This window comes from Sorex araneus, chromosome 1 (genome assembly GCF_027595985.1).
Source record: "Sorex araneus isolate mSorAra2 chromosome 1, mSorAra2.pri, whole genome shotgun sequence".
In the NCBI taxonomy this organism is placed as follows: domain Eukaryota; kingdom Metazoa; phylum Chordata; class Mammalia; order Eulipotyphla; family Soricidae; genus Sorex; species Sorex araneus.
The window spans coordinates 196,565,234-196,579,659 of NC_073302.1; the positions used below are offsets into that span (position 1 = coordinate 196,565,234).

At 53.8% G+C, this 14,426-nt stretch overlaps 1 protein-coding gene across 1 annotated transcript in view; it reads right to left on the reverse strand.

The window, feature by feature from the left end:
- The window catches only part of MYO16 (myosin XVI), a 310,488-nt gene that overhangs the window by 293,675 nt on the left and 2,387 nt on the right, over positions 1-14,426 (reverse strand).

The following is a 14,426-nucleotide window of genomic DNA, read 5'->3' on the forward strand; positions in this document are numbered from 1 at the left end:
GCGGAGGCTGCTTCAGGGGTTGGGCTAAGGCGCAGCTGGTCACGCCGTCGTGACTGCTGCCACCCCCGAAAGGCTCAGCCCACCCAAAGCCAACCAGGAGCTCAGGAGATAGTCCGGGCCGGGGCTGGCGCCTTCCATGTGCAAAGGCTACAGGCTGATGCCCACGACCCCACAGGCCCCTGAATATCCCCAGCGTGGCCCTCAGGATCTCCGAGGGTCCAGCACACTGCGGAACCCGACCATTGCACCTGGCAGGTTGAGTATTGCCGGAAATGCAATATTATTCACCAGATGCCATACAGAATCGCACAGAACTCGAGACTTGCTTTATGGGAGTGAGGCTGGTTTGTGACACGCCATGGGTTTCATGTGCACACACTTGTCCATCCATCTTCTATAGCTTTTATGTCACATCCACAGCCAGAAACTTCATTTCTACTCCTCACTACACAGCTGAGCCCTTTCATCAGATGTGTCCTGAGACCAGAGGTTTAACCTGGCAAAGTTCTAGCACATTTTGAATTCCTATATGCGACCTTTACACTCAAGTTTCTCTTCCTATGACGGAATAGCAGCTACCCCAAGGAAAGAAAGGCAGAGTTTTACATTTTTTCAGGATGCTTTACACGAAAGATGTTGGCAAAATCAAACAAGGCCAAAAAGAAAAAAAGAAAAAATATTCAATATAACATGTTTTAAAGATCATTATCTTTTAAATAGGAACTTAAGCTTCATTTAGAGAATCCTTGATAAATCAAATTGAATTGTAAATTCAATTATGTATTCCATTAAAATAAGGATTATGTATTCCATTAAGAAAAGCATCCTTCCTGGTTATTTAAAGAGAAAGCTCTTCTATTGGACACTATTGTATGAGAGTAATAAATTATATTTTTCCATCATGGCTTAAAATCGTTTATATGAAAAGAAAGATGATGTGCATGATAAACACCTGAAGTAGCAGGTTATAGGTAGTAGGTAGTAGGTATTAGGTACATGCACACTTAAATGATGACGGGATGCTGGTGGGATGGTGGGTGCGTGGATGATGGGGGAAGGAGGAGGGGAAGGTGGTGAATACCACAACCACTTCCGCCAAGTGTCTGGGAAAGGAGTGAGTGAAGAGAGAACAGGGAAGAGGAGTGTGTCCCATCAGGATGCCCCTTAGAGGACACTGACGGACAGACAGGCCTGGAAGCAGAAGCCTGGACTGCCTGCGGCACATACTTGGGAAATGTCTTCAGACAGAGAGCTCCGACATCAACCCGCAGAGCTGAGGCATCAAGGGACGCCGGCCTGGAGCACCTCCCGGACCAGGCCTTTCCGGCTCCGTGGGAGCGGGATTTCAGCACCGTTCCCTGCACTGAGATGGCCTAACTGAGACCTTAGAAAAGGGACTGCGTGTTGAACACTGCAAAGTGCCACCCTCCGAGAACAGAATCGCAGCGATTAGAATACCACGTTTCTATGGCATCTGCTCGGTACTGTAATCATCCACGGCAGGCTAGAAAGTTCAGTGTGTCAAGATGAAAAACAACTGAGACTCTTCTCATGATTGCCAGAGTTTGCAACTCGACTAAATGCACAGACCAGCAGACATGCATGCTGTGGTGTGGCGACACACACATGCCACTGAGAAGTAGCAGAACTGGGTGTCAGAGACCAGGCGTCAACACACCAAGGGGCTATCTCGGTCACTAAACACAGACCTACCCTGCAGCCAACAACTGCACAGAATCACAGCAATTAGAAAACCACGTTTCTATGGCATCTGCATTGAGCATAGCCAGTGAAAACATATGCACACACAAAAACCAATACAGAGCTATTTGGGGGGCTGCAGCGATAGCACAGCGGGGAAGGCGTTTGCCTTGCATGTGGACGACCTGGGTTCGATTCCCAGCATCTTATATGGTTCCCTGAGCACCGCCAGGGGTGATTCCTAAGTGCACGAGCAAGGAGTAACCCCTGTGCATCGCCGGGTGTGATCCAAAAAGCAAAAAAATAAATAAATAGATTTAAGGAAAAAAAGAGCTATTTGGAGCAATTTCATCTGTAACTGGTGAAAACTGAAACCCAGAGGCATAGAGGAGAATATCTGAATGAATCACAGTCCGTCCGTGTGTGAAACAGTACTTAGTGGGACAAATACGGAAAGTGCCGACAGACACAACATTGATGGTTCTCACGTCCAAGCTCAAAAGGACACACACTGTGTCACTGCACTGGCGTGACGTTCTGGGGCCGGCTAAGCCACAGGGGCAGGGGAGACTCCGTTTGCCCGAGGCTGCTGGTTCAGAACCAACCTCAAAGGGCACGGGGAAATTTTTTTGACGTGAAGAAAATATTTTAAATCCACATTGTGAGACCATCACTGAAATTTGGCATTTCTCCCAGATGACCTGCCTTTTAAAAGTCCTTCATGCGCACCGTACCTCAATAGCAGAGCAAGTCATGGTGAAGACAGTAACGCTTGCCACTGGGCATTTGAACTGTTTTTAGGCAGGGTCCAAACGGAGGCTCGAATACTGTGGCCTGCTCAGGTACATGCTGTTACCACAAGCGTCTTTAATAAAATGGAATAATTATGGTTTTCAAACAGAAGAAACCATTATACATTTATATTAATGTATAAATATAATATATATTTTATATAATATATAAGTATTTAAATATATAAAATATATTATATATTTAAACATATATTTAAAAATATATATAGTATGTGTATGTTTTCAGGGTCCTGGCTAGATGCCCGTCTGCCATTCGCCGTAGAGCAGAGTGAGATGAGGGCTCTGGGCACTTCCTGCTGCCTGCGGGAAGGGAGGAGGCGCACAGGGACGGCCTTTCCGCCCAGACTCTCCACCTGCGTCCCGCATCACAGCTTTTTAACTTTTTACACATCATCTCCGGAAAGCAGGCTCTTAGATCCGGGCCACAAGGAGCCCCATCCACGGTGCGCTCTCAGCACCGTGGACAGCTCCCGTGCCCGCTTGGAGCTGAGGGCTGGCTGCAGAGACAGGGGGCCGAGTGACCGGTAAACTCGGGCGAGGGAGTCGCTCACGGGCACACTGGGTTTCAGGGACACTGAGGAGAAAGCACATATTATAGACGGTATGTGTCTGTGATATGGTCCACTCATAGAGAGCAATATATGTATACATATGTATATTAATACACATACATATATATACCTCTCGGAGAGCCCAGCAAGCTACCAAGAGTATCCCGCCCATATGGGCAGAGCCTGGCAAGCTACCCGTGGCGTATTCAATATGCCAAAAGTAGTAATGATAGGTCTCATTCCCCTGACCCTGAGAGAGCCTCCAATCGTTGGGAAAGATGAGTAAGGAGAGGCTGCTAAAATCTCAGGGCTGGGAGGAATAGAGACATTACTGGTGCCCACCCGAGTAAATCGATGAACATCAACGACAGCGTTACAGTGACACGGTGATGTGTCTATACTGTGTGACAGTATATGTGTCACATATTACAGACATGTATATAATTGTGTCTATATGTTTCTTGGAGGAAATTCAGGCGCCGAATGTGGAGAGATGTGAGGAGTCCTCAAACATGCGGGAAGCAGACAGAAGCCGAACCACCACAAGGCTGGCCAAGGCTGCCCACGAGTGCCAGTGCAGACTCGCAGGGGGTGTGGTGGGGGTGTGGGCACTGTGCTGCCTCCACTGTCCCTGCTGGCTGCATCTCCCAACCCGGCCCACAGTGGCAGAAACACCAAAGCTGGAACTGACGGGGCTGGTCCGTTTCAGGGCCTCAGCGAGGAGGAGATGGAAGGAAGTTAACACGTATCTGAGATGCCATACGAACAGGAAGGGCTAAGATCTGCGTTAGCTTACTAACTGTTCTGCAGAAAGGGCAAAAACAGTCTGTGAAAGTTAACCCTGGGAGCTGAGGCCACGATTCCCAATGAAGAATGACGCAGTAGAGCTCTAGGAAACAACCCACCCCTTGGACGACACTCTCCCCTCAGTGATGCTCCACAGACTTGTTCATACTCTGAACACGGGAGGCACCCGGGGCATGTCCTCCATCAGCATCATACTTGCTCTCAGCCTCCTTGGTCAGTGTCTTCCTCTTCCTTAACTCGGAGTCTGAATGAAGAGCTGCGGATCAATTTCCTCTGAACATTCATTAATATGTATCTGTCTCTAACGTCACCCCTCATTTCCAGGCGATAAATAATTCAAGCTTCTTTGATCTCTTCTTACTCAGAAGATGCTGGAGCTTCTTATCTTTTGTTGCTCTTTCCCTCAGCCACTTCCTATAAGCTCCAGACCTTTCTCAGTGGAACTGACTAAAGCAGGAGGCAGAGCTCAGAATAGCCACGAATTCGGGCGGGACACGATTTCCCTTTTGTGGGCAGCATCTTGCTTTAGAGCTCACGGCAGGTCCCGGTCACCCTTTTCAGCCACAGCTCTCCATAAAGACAACGCATTCACTCCAAAATCCACTATGACCTCTGAAGGGTCTTCTGCAGAGACACGTCACCGTAAAGCCCAAGAGTCATTAAAATGAACTGCAAGTTGGAGACTCCTTAGAAGGGGAAAGGTGATTTTATCGTGGCTTGGAAAAGAATGGCACCAAAGGATTACCCTCATATGATAATCGCTCTCAAAATATGAAGTAACGGATTCCATTCTAGCATAAATAGAACGAAAGTTTTCTTTGTCAAGACTTGGTCTGTACTGCTGCCACTCTTCTTTACTCTCACAGTTACCACTATCAATTCCACACGCAATCCCAAGCTTCCGAAAGACGTCAAAGCAAAAGCCGTCCCACACACAGCCTTCGATGGCTGCAGAGTGTCGGAGCAGGGCTGGATCTGGGTTGTCAAAGGTGTGGAAGCAGAAGCAGTGAATTACAAACTTCTCAACCATCTTTAAAAATACCGAGAACCACATCGCTGTCCGATTCCCTGCATCTCCTTTTCTGTAAACGTTCACAGTTCACAGCCCTCCAGTGAGATTCGCATTACTGCCCGCTGACCTGTATATGACAACCCCCTCTGACATTGTCCAATACCCAGGTCACTAAGGAACGCTGCCCGGTGCTCCAGGGGGCCACTGCAGTTAGGTCTCATGACTGCACTGTGTCGTGCCGACTTCTCACCAGTGTTGCTTCCTGACACTGTTATACTCATGCCTTTGATTTGGTGTCCTATTCTTTCATGAGCTCCTTCTGCTTCCTGGAAGTTTCCGACTTGGGCATCTAGTTCATCACTGTGTCCCTCCATACCGTGGCTGACGGCAAACCCACATCTGAAGGACCCCGTGTCCACCCTCAATGAACATCTCTAGCCTGGGCTCTAGCCCGGACGTCCGGTCAAGCACTAGAGCCCTCCCCCAGACCATAACTGACCAAGACTGTTGAGACCGTCCTTCCGGCCACTTCTGAAGGTTAGTAGAAACACCAGACACATGATGTCACGAGCAAAGGTCTAAGTGCCAGTCTTAAATCTTGCTTCTCTTTAATCCTCCACAAGCCCCAGGTCCATGGCACTCAAGCCTGTCCCGGTTCAGGCCCTCGTCTCTCTTCTCGTCCTGGGCCCTGCTCGTCCTGGAAGTGGCCGTTACAGCGGCCCAACTGGTCTCCGCACGCCGTGTCCCTCTGGCTGTCCTTGGCACTTGACCTCACCAGCATGGACTCTGTGTGGCCCATTGAGGCTATGTGGAATATTTAAATGATTTCAACTGCTCTGGAATAAGCCAAGACCTGGCCACACGATGGGCTGGTCCATCTCCATCTGGATGGCCAGGTTTAGGGAGGAGGGACATGGACTTAGTTTGGACACTCCAACGTTGGTATCTCCTGTCTGAACCATCTCTGTGCTCACTGCACTTTCTCCGTATCCACAGATCCAGAGCGTGGGTCTGATGACAGACCCCCCTCTACACCACCCTGCAAAGACCTCCCTCAAACAAAGGCTGCCATGAAACTCAAGATGCTGTCCAGAGGTCACACATTGTTCTCTTTCTCCACCATGTAGTCATTTTTCAAGTTTATTTATAGTACCAAACACTCAGAATACAAGCATACCTGAACTGGGCTACTTAAAATTGTCCCCGAACCCATTCTGCTTAGGCCAACTCGTTAATGGATCAAACTCCTATTGTCCTCAACCAGTGACGCCACCCCCACATTTGTATCTGCATTGTTTATTCCTCTCCCCAGTGGACGGGAGTGTTTCAAGATGGGCATTTGAAGTTGGGACGGGAGGAAAACCCCAGCTGGATTGCTTGATGTGCTTAGCCCTGAAACCAGTGCTCAGAGAAGAACAAATGCAAGCTCAGAACATGCCCCAGTCTAGTGACCAAGTATAAGACTCGTGAGGAAAGTAAAATTAGCTGACTCAGCTCCACTGCCTTACCAAAGCATGTTTCTGCCCCTCTGGGGACACTGACTGTGACTCAACCATGGCTGCATGGAGCTCATACTGTTTGCTAGAAGCCTATAGAGAGGGGACGGTCACACGAGGGCAGCAGGAGCCAAGGGACACAAGTGTGGACACTGCCAGATATAGTGGCAGTCCTTGGACAATGCGGGATTCAGACTGAGGCAGTACACAGAGGTGCTCAATGGACCATGTGACACAATGTGCCAGCACATTCTGGAAGGTTCCATATAACTGAAGCAATACACAAAGGTGTTCAATGGACCATCGGACACAGAAGGCTCCATAAAAGTGCCCACTCATGTACAGCACAGCTCCGGGATGAGCAATGGGCACTCAGTGGCATCATTGTCACCGCAACACGGTTAGGTCCCCTTCACCTTGTGACAGGAGCCAGGAACATGCTCTCTGGGTAACTGGTCTCTAACTGAGGGAAAGAGGCACAGACTTGTGGATGGGTACAGGTGCCTGATGGTAAGAGTTGATCTTCAGCAATGCATGGGAGGATTTCCACCTTTCTGAGAAGCGTGGCTGGGGGCTGAGTCATAAACATCACCAGGACTGGAACTTACTGGTTTTCTCTCCTTTATTATCACACTACTTAGCACTGATCAAATGATGAAGTTACCACTTTACACATGTGTATGCACCTACTAAGAGAAGAATCTATTTGGAGATGATCTGTTTGGGGGCAATTTGAAATAATTTATCTATTAAGAGAGAGAGTCTCTTGCCCGAGCCCCTGTCTTCCCTGGGCCCCTCCGAGGGGGTGGGCTTCAGCTTCCCTCCCCGCCCCAAGAAGAGCTCCCGTGGCCGAAGACCTCCGGAGTCCAGCCACAGTCATGCTCAAGGCCCCTCTCCACATGTTCGGACGAGCCTCACACATGAAGGAACTGGCAGAGGAAACCAGGTGTGCAGGACGCGGGGCTGAGACCTCCAAGCCTGCTCGGATTGGGACTGGGCCTCTTCCACCCAGATTCCCCATTTTCCAGTAGCTAGGCGGTCACACCCAGGGACTGCCCCCGTTGCCACGTAATTCCACTAACGACCAACATCCAGCTTCGCAGCCGTGCAACATCTTATAGCCTAGTTTTCCCTCTGGGAGAACCTGGCAAGCTACCAAGAGTTTCCTGCCCACATGGGAGAGCCTTGCAAACTCCCCATGGTGTATTCACATGCCCAAACCAGTAACAATGCTGGGTCTCATTCCCCGGACCCTGAAAGAGCCTCCAATGCAGCATCATTGGGAAGGATGAGTAAAGAGAGGCTGCTAAAATCTCAGGGCTAGGACGAATGGAGATGTTACTGAGACCACTCGAGAAAATTGACCATCAACAGGATGATGATGATGATGATGATGATGATGATGATGATGATGATGATGATGATGATTAAAATCTGGGGTATAAGGATCTGCAGATGCGTAGAACTAGACCTCAGAGGTAACCCGGCCGGAGCCACTGGCCTGTGCTGGTACATCTCTCATCTACAGGGGTCATAAAGCAGATGAACCGCAACATGGATTAAAGTAAATACAGAAATGTGTTTAGTCTGATTTGGAATTCTTTTCCTTAGCACACACCGAGATGATTTTGATATTAATGGAAAAGTAAATATGTGAGAATATGAAAAAACGTGAAAAAAATCAACTAGACGGGACTTGCCTTTTCCTAAATGGAAGTGACTCTAGACCCTGGTGACCAACAGGTACGGCCGTGGCGTGGAGAAGGCCCACACAGGTGACAGGAAACAGGCACGGGAAGCGCTGACCTAGAACGGTGTGTGAGGAAACGGACTCTCAGGTCTGGAGAGACGGGCCAGGGGGAGGTGCTCTCCTCACACGGGGCCACCCTGGCTCGATGGCCAGCAAAGTACAGGCCCAGGAGGGAGCCCTGAGCTCAGAGCCGAGAGCAGCCCCTGACACCGCTGGGTGTAAACCAGAAACAAGCAGACAAATGTTAAAAAGGGCATCAGCTCAGCGGCTCTGTGTGCACGGAGGTGGTGGCAGGGCGGGGCGGGGGTGGGGGTACAGCTGCGGGAGGGACGCTGGGACACGGGTGCAGGGAGGCAACACTCCGGTGGCGTGTGTGGGGCTGGAACACGTTGTGCGTGAAACCCTGTCATTAACGGTCTCGTACGTCATGGGGACTGAAATAAAACAACTTTTTTAAAAAGAAAGAAACGGGAGGCCAGGGCGACAGTAAAACGGGTGGGACACTGCACGTGGCCAACCCGGGTTCAACCCCCGTCACCCTGTATGGTGCCCTGAGCCCTGCCAGGAGTGACACTGGAGAGCAGAGCTGACTCAGTGGCACCAGGTGTGGCCCCAAAAAAGAAGAAGAAAGAAATCGAAGGGCCGAAGACTCGCCTCTCACTCAGGAACACCTTGATTCTATAGTGATGAGATTTTAAAGTCTAAAAATTTACAGGGAACACTTCCCAGACTAGTCACTAGCTTCAGGGTGAAAGGAGAACAATGAGAACAACAACGAAACCAACACCAATAATAAAGGCGACTGTCTCTATACAGTCACTAGAAAATGAAATGCCAACAAACACTCAAACAAGGAAGGAAAGAAAAGCTATCCTCAGCACACAGCTAGACTGTCAGTGTTTTCTCACGGAAAGACCACCGTGAACTGATAGGAAAAAGAAAACAACTTCAAATCATGTGATGACTATCAAAGTGGCGGAATCCCTACATTTATAAAGTCAAATTTGAACCCTGGGAGAGAGACCATACGCCAGACGCACTGGGGCTTACTGGAAAGAGTCTCGCAGCTTCTAGAACACGGGAAACCACACATGTCAATGGACTCAGCAGCACGGCCTCTGTGGATCAGTGCTCCTAGATCCCGAAATACAACGTTCCACTGTCTGTCCAAGGAGGAAGAGTTTCCAACCAATGGTGTGACGGACGCTAGAGAACATCACTTTCCTGTCAAGAAAGAACATTCCGGTCCGCACTTAGCCCAACCCCGTGTCCAAGTGGGCAAGGAAGAACGGGGGAATCTGAGTTCAAGCCACGCCCGGGGGTGAGTGCGATGCTGACACTCCTGGGAGTGAGTGTGGCCAGCGGGAGCTCGGGGCGCATCCCTGGAGGTCCAGGAAGGCTGGGGAAGAGCAGCAGGTGAGGAGAAACTCCCCGGCAACAAGGAGCAGGAGCCCGGCGCACCGGGAGGGCTCTGACCCGAGTGGGAGGTGGGGGATGGGCGGGACACCCCGGAGATGCAGCTGTTCCCTGTCTGGGGCCAAAGAAACCAGGAAGGGGGTGGCGCCAGGAAGGATGGGGTCAAGGGGCGCCTGCATGACTCTCAGGCGGTGGCCCTGCTGGGCAGGCGAGGTGGCCGCACGGGTGCAGGCCAGTCTAGGGGGTCCTGACGGCGCCACTGGCTGCGCGGGTCGCAGATGTGGGACAAACGCACAAGCGCTGGCCAGGCTTCAGGGTCACGGAGCGGCCACGAGCGACCCCACCCTGAGTGTTTATTCAGCACAAGATCAGCCGCACCCTGGCCCCCAACACGGGAGACACCAGGGCAGTCGTAAGCACAGCCAAATGGACGGGGGTACGTGGAGAGCCCCAGAGCCGAGCAGGCACCTGACAAGGCAGTCACACTTCCCTTCTCTGCCCTGGCCGTCCTCTTGGAAGGACCCTACACGGAGGTTACGGCGTTTGTTCCCGGACCTGAGTCCAGCAGAGTGATCCTGTCCAACTGTCCTTGTCGTGTGGCCCTTCTCTGTCCCAAACGCCTTCCTCCCCAGCACCTGAGGCAGGCTTCCAACCACGGACCCATTCTCCTGGCCTCTGCGTCTACTGTCCTTGGGTGTCGGTCTCATATCATGCTTTTATAGCCCACAGATGAGTCCAATCACTCTGTGTCTGTCCCTCTCCTTCTGACTCATCTCACTTAGCGTGATGTGCTCCTTGTCCATCCATAAAGGAAATTCTGTAACTTCATTTTCCCTAACAGCTGCGTTGTGTAGATGTACCACAGTGTCGCTGGCCAGTCGTCTGTTCTCGGGCACTTGGTTGTTTCCAGGTTCTGGCTATTGTGAATAATGCTGCAATGAACATAGAGGTGCAGGTGACACTTCTGCTGTGTGTTTTGGGGACCCTGGGGTATACTCCCAGGAGTGGTACCGGTAGGTCATATGGAGGCTCAATTGAGAGAGAAACGGGGAGAGAGAGGGAGGGGAGAGAGGGGGGAGAGAGAGGGAGTCAGAGGGAGAGAGGGAGGGAGAGAGGGAGGGAGAGAGAGGAAGAAAGAGAGGGAGAGAGAGGGAGAGAGAAAGAGGAGAGAGAGGGGGAGGGAGACAGGAGGAGAGAGAGGGAGAGAGGGGGAGAGAAAGAGGGGGAGATAGAGGGGGAGGGAGAGAGGGGGAGGGAGAGAGGGGGAGGGAGAGAGGGAGGGAGAGAGAGAGAGAAAGAGGGAGAGAGAGAGGGAGAGAGAGGGGGGAGAGAGGGGGAGAGAGAGAGAGGGAGAGAGAGAGGGAGAGAAAGTTCCTGCCACAGAGTCAGGCTGGCGGAGGGTGGTGGGAGGGAAACTGAGGCACAGGTGATGTGACACGCACGATGGAGGGGCAGGTGCTGGGACACCCCCTGACAGAAACCTGAGCATGAGCAGATCCCAATTCTGAGTCTCAGTGATTGAAAATAAGACCCTAAACTGTTTAACTGTCCTCTCCTGGCACAGCCCTGCTGCCCACATCTACACCTGTCTCACCCGGGGTCCTCCTGATCCCGGGCTCTGGGAGTCTCCGGAGATCAGGGCAGGGGGAGGGTGGGCTGCGGGGAGGGACTCACGAGAGGGCCGGAGGGCGGGCAGGGAGGGATGCGCACGCCGCTGAGAGTGCCCAGGGCTGGGGGGTCACCGCCCTCTCCTGGGCAGTGTTGGGGGGAGCAGCCAGGGCTCCGGGCAGACAGGAGGGCCCACAGCAAGAGCGGGGTCAGTGTGGCGCGGGGTCAGTGTGGAGTGGTCAGTGTGGAGTGGTCAGTGTGTGGTGTGGTCAGTGTGTGGTGTGGTCACTGTGGGGTGTGGTCAGAGTGAAGTGGTCAGTGTGGTGTGGTCAGTGTGTGGTGTAGTCAGTGTGGTGTGGTGTGGTCAGTGAAATGTGGTCATGTGGAGTGTGGTCAGTGAAATGTGGTCATGTGGAGTGTGGTCAGTGTGGTGTGGTCAGTATGGTGTGATCTGTGTGTGTTGTGGTCAGCATAGTGTGGTCCGTGTGGTGTGGCCAGTGTGTGATGTGGTCAGTGTAGTGGTCAGTGTAGTAGTGGTCAGTGTGGTGTGGTCAGTGTGTGGTGTAGTCAGTGTAGTGGTCAGTGTGGTGTGGTGTGGTCAGTGAAATGTGGTCATGTGGAGTGTGGTCAGTGTGGTGTGGTCAGTATGGTGTGATCTGTGTGTGTTGTGGTCAGCGTAGTGTGGTCCGTGTGGTGTGGCCAGTGTGTGATGTGGTCAGTGTAGTGGTCAGTGTAGTAGTGGTCAGTGTGGTGTGGTCAGTGTGTACTGTGGTCAGCACAGTGTGGCCCGTGTGGTGTGGCCCGTGTGGTGTGGCCCGTGGTGCGTGTCACGGGGAGTGTGTTCTGCAGGGATCTGAGTTGGGGTCCATGCGAGTTGGAGGACGTCAGTAAAGGTGAGAGAGAGACCGGGGTCCGTGGCCGACTGCCCCGCCCAGAGACCCCGGGTGCTCCACGCCCCCCCACTAGCCCACTGCGCCCTCGACACTCAGGTCTCCACCCCAGTGTCCGCGTTTCCCCGGAAGAGGCGGGGAACGGGGCTGGGGGAGGGGTCTGGCCGGAGCCCGGAACAGTCTCCCGCAGCCCGGAAGGGGGAGGTGGAGCGTGGCCGTGCTGGCCGGTCTGGATGCAGCTTTTGGGGGAACTGCCAGCCCCCTAGACCCCGTGAGCCAGACACCCGGAAACATGAATGAGTGTTTCTCAAGGCCCCACACTGGGGACCAGCGGCCCTGGGTACGAGGGGGCGCTAGGGGGACAAGTCAATAAGTTTGGGGACCTTTGGGGAGAGAATATAAACTATCCCGTCCCAGCAGGAAGTCCATTATCCACCATGGGTTCCACTGACCCCGTGTCCCGGGCAGCTGGACCCTGGGCCCTCGGCGGACACTCAGCAGACCGTGTCTGGCAACCGTGACCTGCAGGAGACGCGAGTTTCCCGGGCGGGGCCTTTCCTTGGAGACCCAAGTTCCCTGTGCCCCCTGACAGGCTGCAGCCCCACCCGGAGCCCGGCCGGGGGCACCCGCTGCTGGGTGGCCCCACAGGAGCAGGGACCTGGGCCACGAGCTGTCCGTGGGGCTGTGGCCGGGTGAAGACAAGTGTGCGTGGCCCAGAGGGACAAGACTCGCCTCTGAGGCCCGGGACCCACACGGGGGAGGGAAACGCAGCGAGCCCACAGCCGGGGGTGGGGTGAGGGGAGAGGGGCGGGCGGGGGGGCTGTGGTAAGGGCCCCGCGTCCCCCCCCAGGAACTGAGTGGAAGCCTCAGCCAGGCCCCTCTCTGCAGAGGCCGCCCCGCCCTCCCCCCATCTGCAGAGCTCCGGAACCCGGGGCAGTGCCACCCTGCAGCGCCCGGCCTGTGCCGCTGGCTTCACTGCTCCACGTCAGAGGCCGGACAGGAGCCAGGACACCGCGGCTCCCCCAGGCCGGCAGGACCAAGCCTGCAGATGCTCCCAGCTCATCCCGGGCGCCGGGGACTGGACCACGGGCCCGGATTCTTCCTCCCGGCCAGGCACCCCGTGTCCTTGGACGCCCTACACGGGAGCAATCCTGCCGAGACCACAGGCAGCTGCAGCGCCAAGGGCGCCCCCGACTCAGACAATCCTGCCGAGGCCAGAGGCTGCTGCAGCGCCAAGGACGGCTCAGGATGACCCTCCAAGGGCAGTGCCCGCCCCTGAGCTGTGCCCACCCGCAGCCCCCAGGTGCGCTCTCTCCATCCTCCCAGCACCCCTCCTCTGGGGAGAAATGGCGCAGAGCTCGGACACGCCTCTGCAGAGGTGCGGAGGGGGAGTGTGGGGGGGCACGGGGGCGGGGGCGGGGGACGGCAGTGGGGAGCCCACACCTGGGACTGTCTATCCCAGGTCGGAGCCGAGCTTCCAGGCTAAATGATGCTCTCACACCGGCAGCTTCCCGATTTCTGCCAAGTCCCGGTCTAATTTCCAAACTAACCAGCTACGCCGTGGATTGTTTCGGGGGCGGGGGGGGGATATATTAAACTTGCCCAGTATTGCTCAGACCATGTCTCCTCGGGGTATGCCAAAGTCTAAGACATTTTGTATTCCCATAAAACACAGGGTTTTAGTTCCTATACACCTTCTCCACTTAAGCAAAAGGCACTTTCTCTTTAGTTATCATTCGGTTTCCCAGTATCGCAGCGGAAAATTCAAGATCCACCCAACACACGTGTCCCTGGAACATGCCATTGAGATGTAACATTGCAATGACCTCTGCCAGCAAGCTCAGCGCCGCAGAGGAACCGGGCTCTACAGGGATCACCTGTCACTGGAAGGAGGTGACAGTCACCTCCGGAAGTTTTCAGAAGGACTAGCAGAGAGAGCTGGGGATGCAGCAGCCGCCCCCCTGCAAGGACGCCTCCGCTTAGTGCCGCCAGAGGAGGACTAGAGGCAGCTTTGCTCCGTCTCAGAAAATCCTGCTGAAGATTTAGACATCAAAAATCTTTTGGGGGAATCCCCCGCAAAAAAAAAAAAAAGTCAGTGACAACCGCTTCCACCGGGTCAGCCTCCATGGGGAGGGCGCCTTCGCTCAGTGGCCCCGGAGTCCCCGAGCTCTGCCGGCTGGTGAGCACCAGGGTGAAAGTTTGCAGCCAGGGCGACTCCTGAGGTGAGCATGAGGCAAACATCGCCGCAGACCAGGACCGGGCGAAGAGCTGCATCTCCTCAGCCGCAGGCATCGCCATGTCCTGCACCTTCTCTCTCCATCCCTGCCGGTGCGGGAGCCAACAGCTGGCCGCCCCCTTCCTGCCCCCTTCCTCCCGCCCAGGG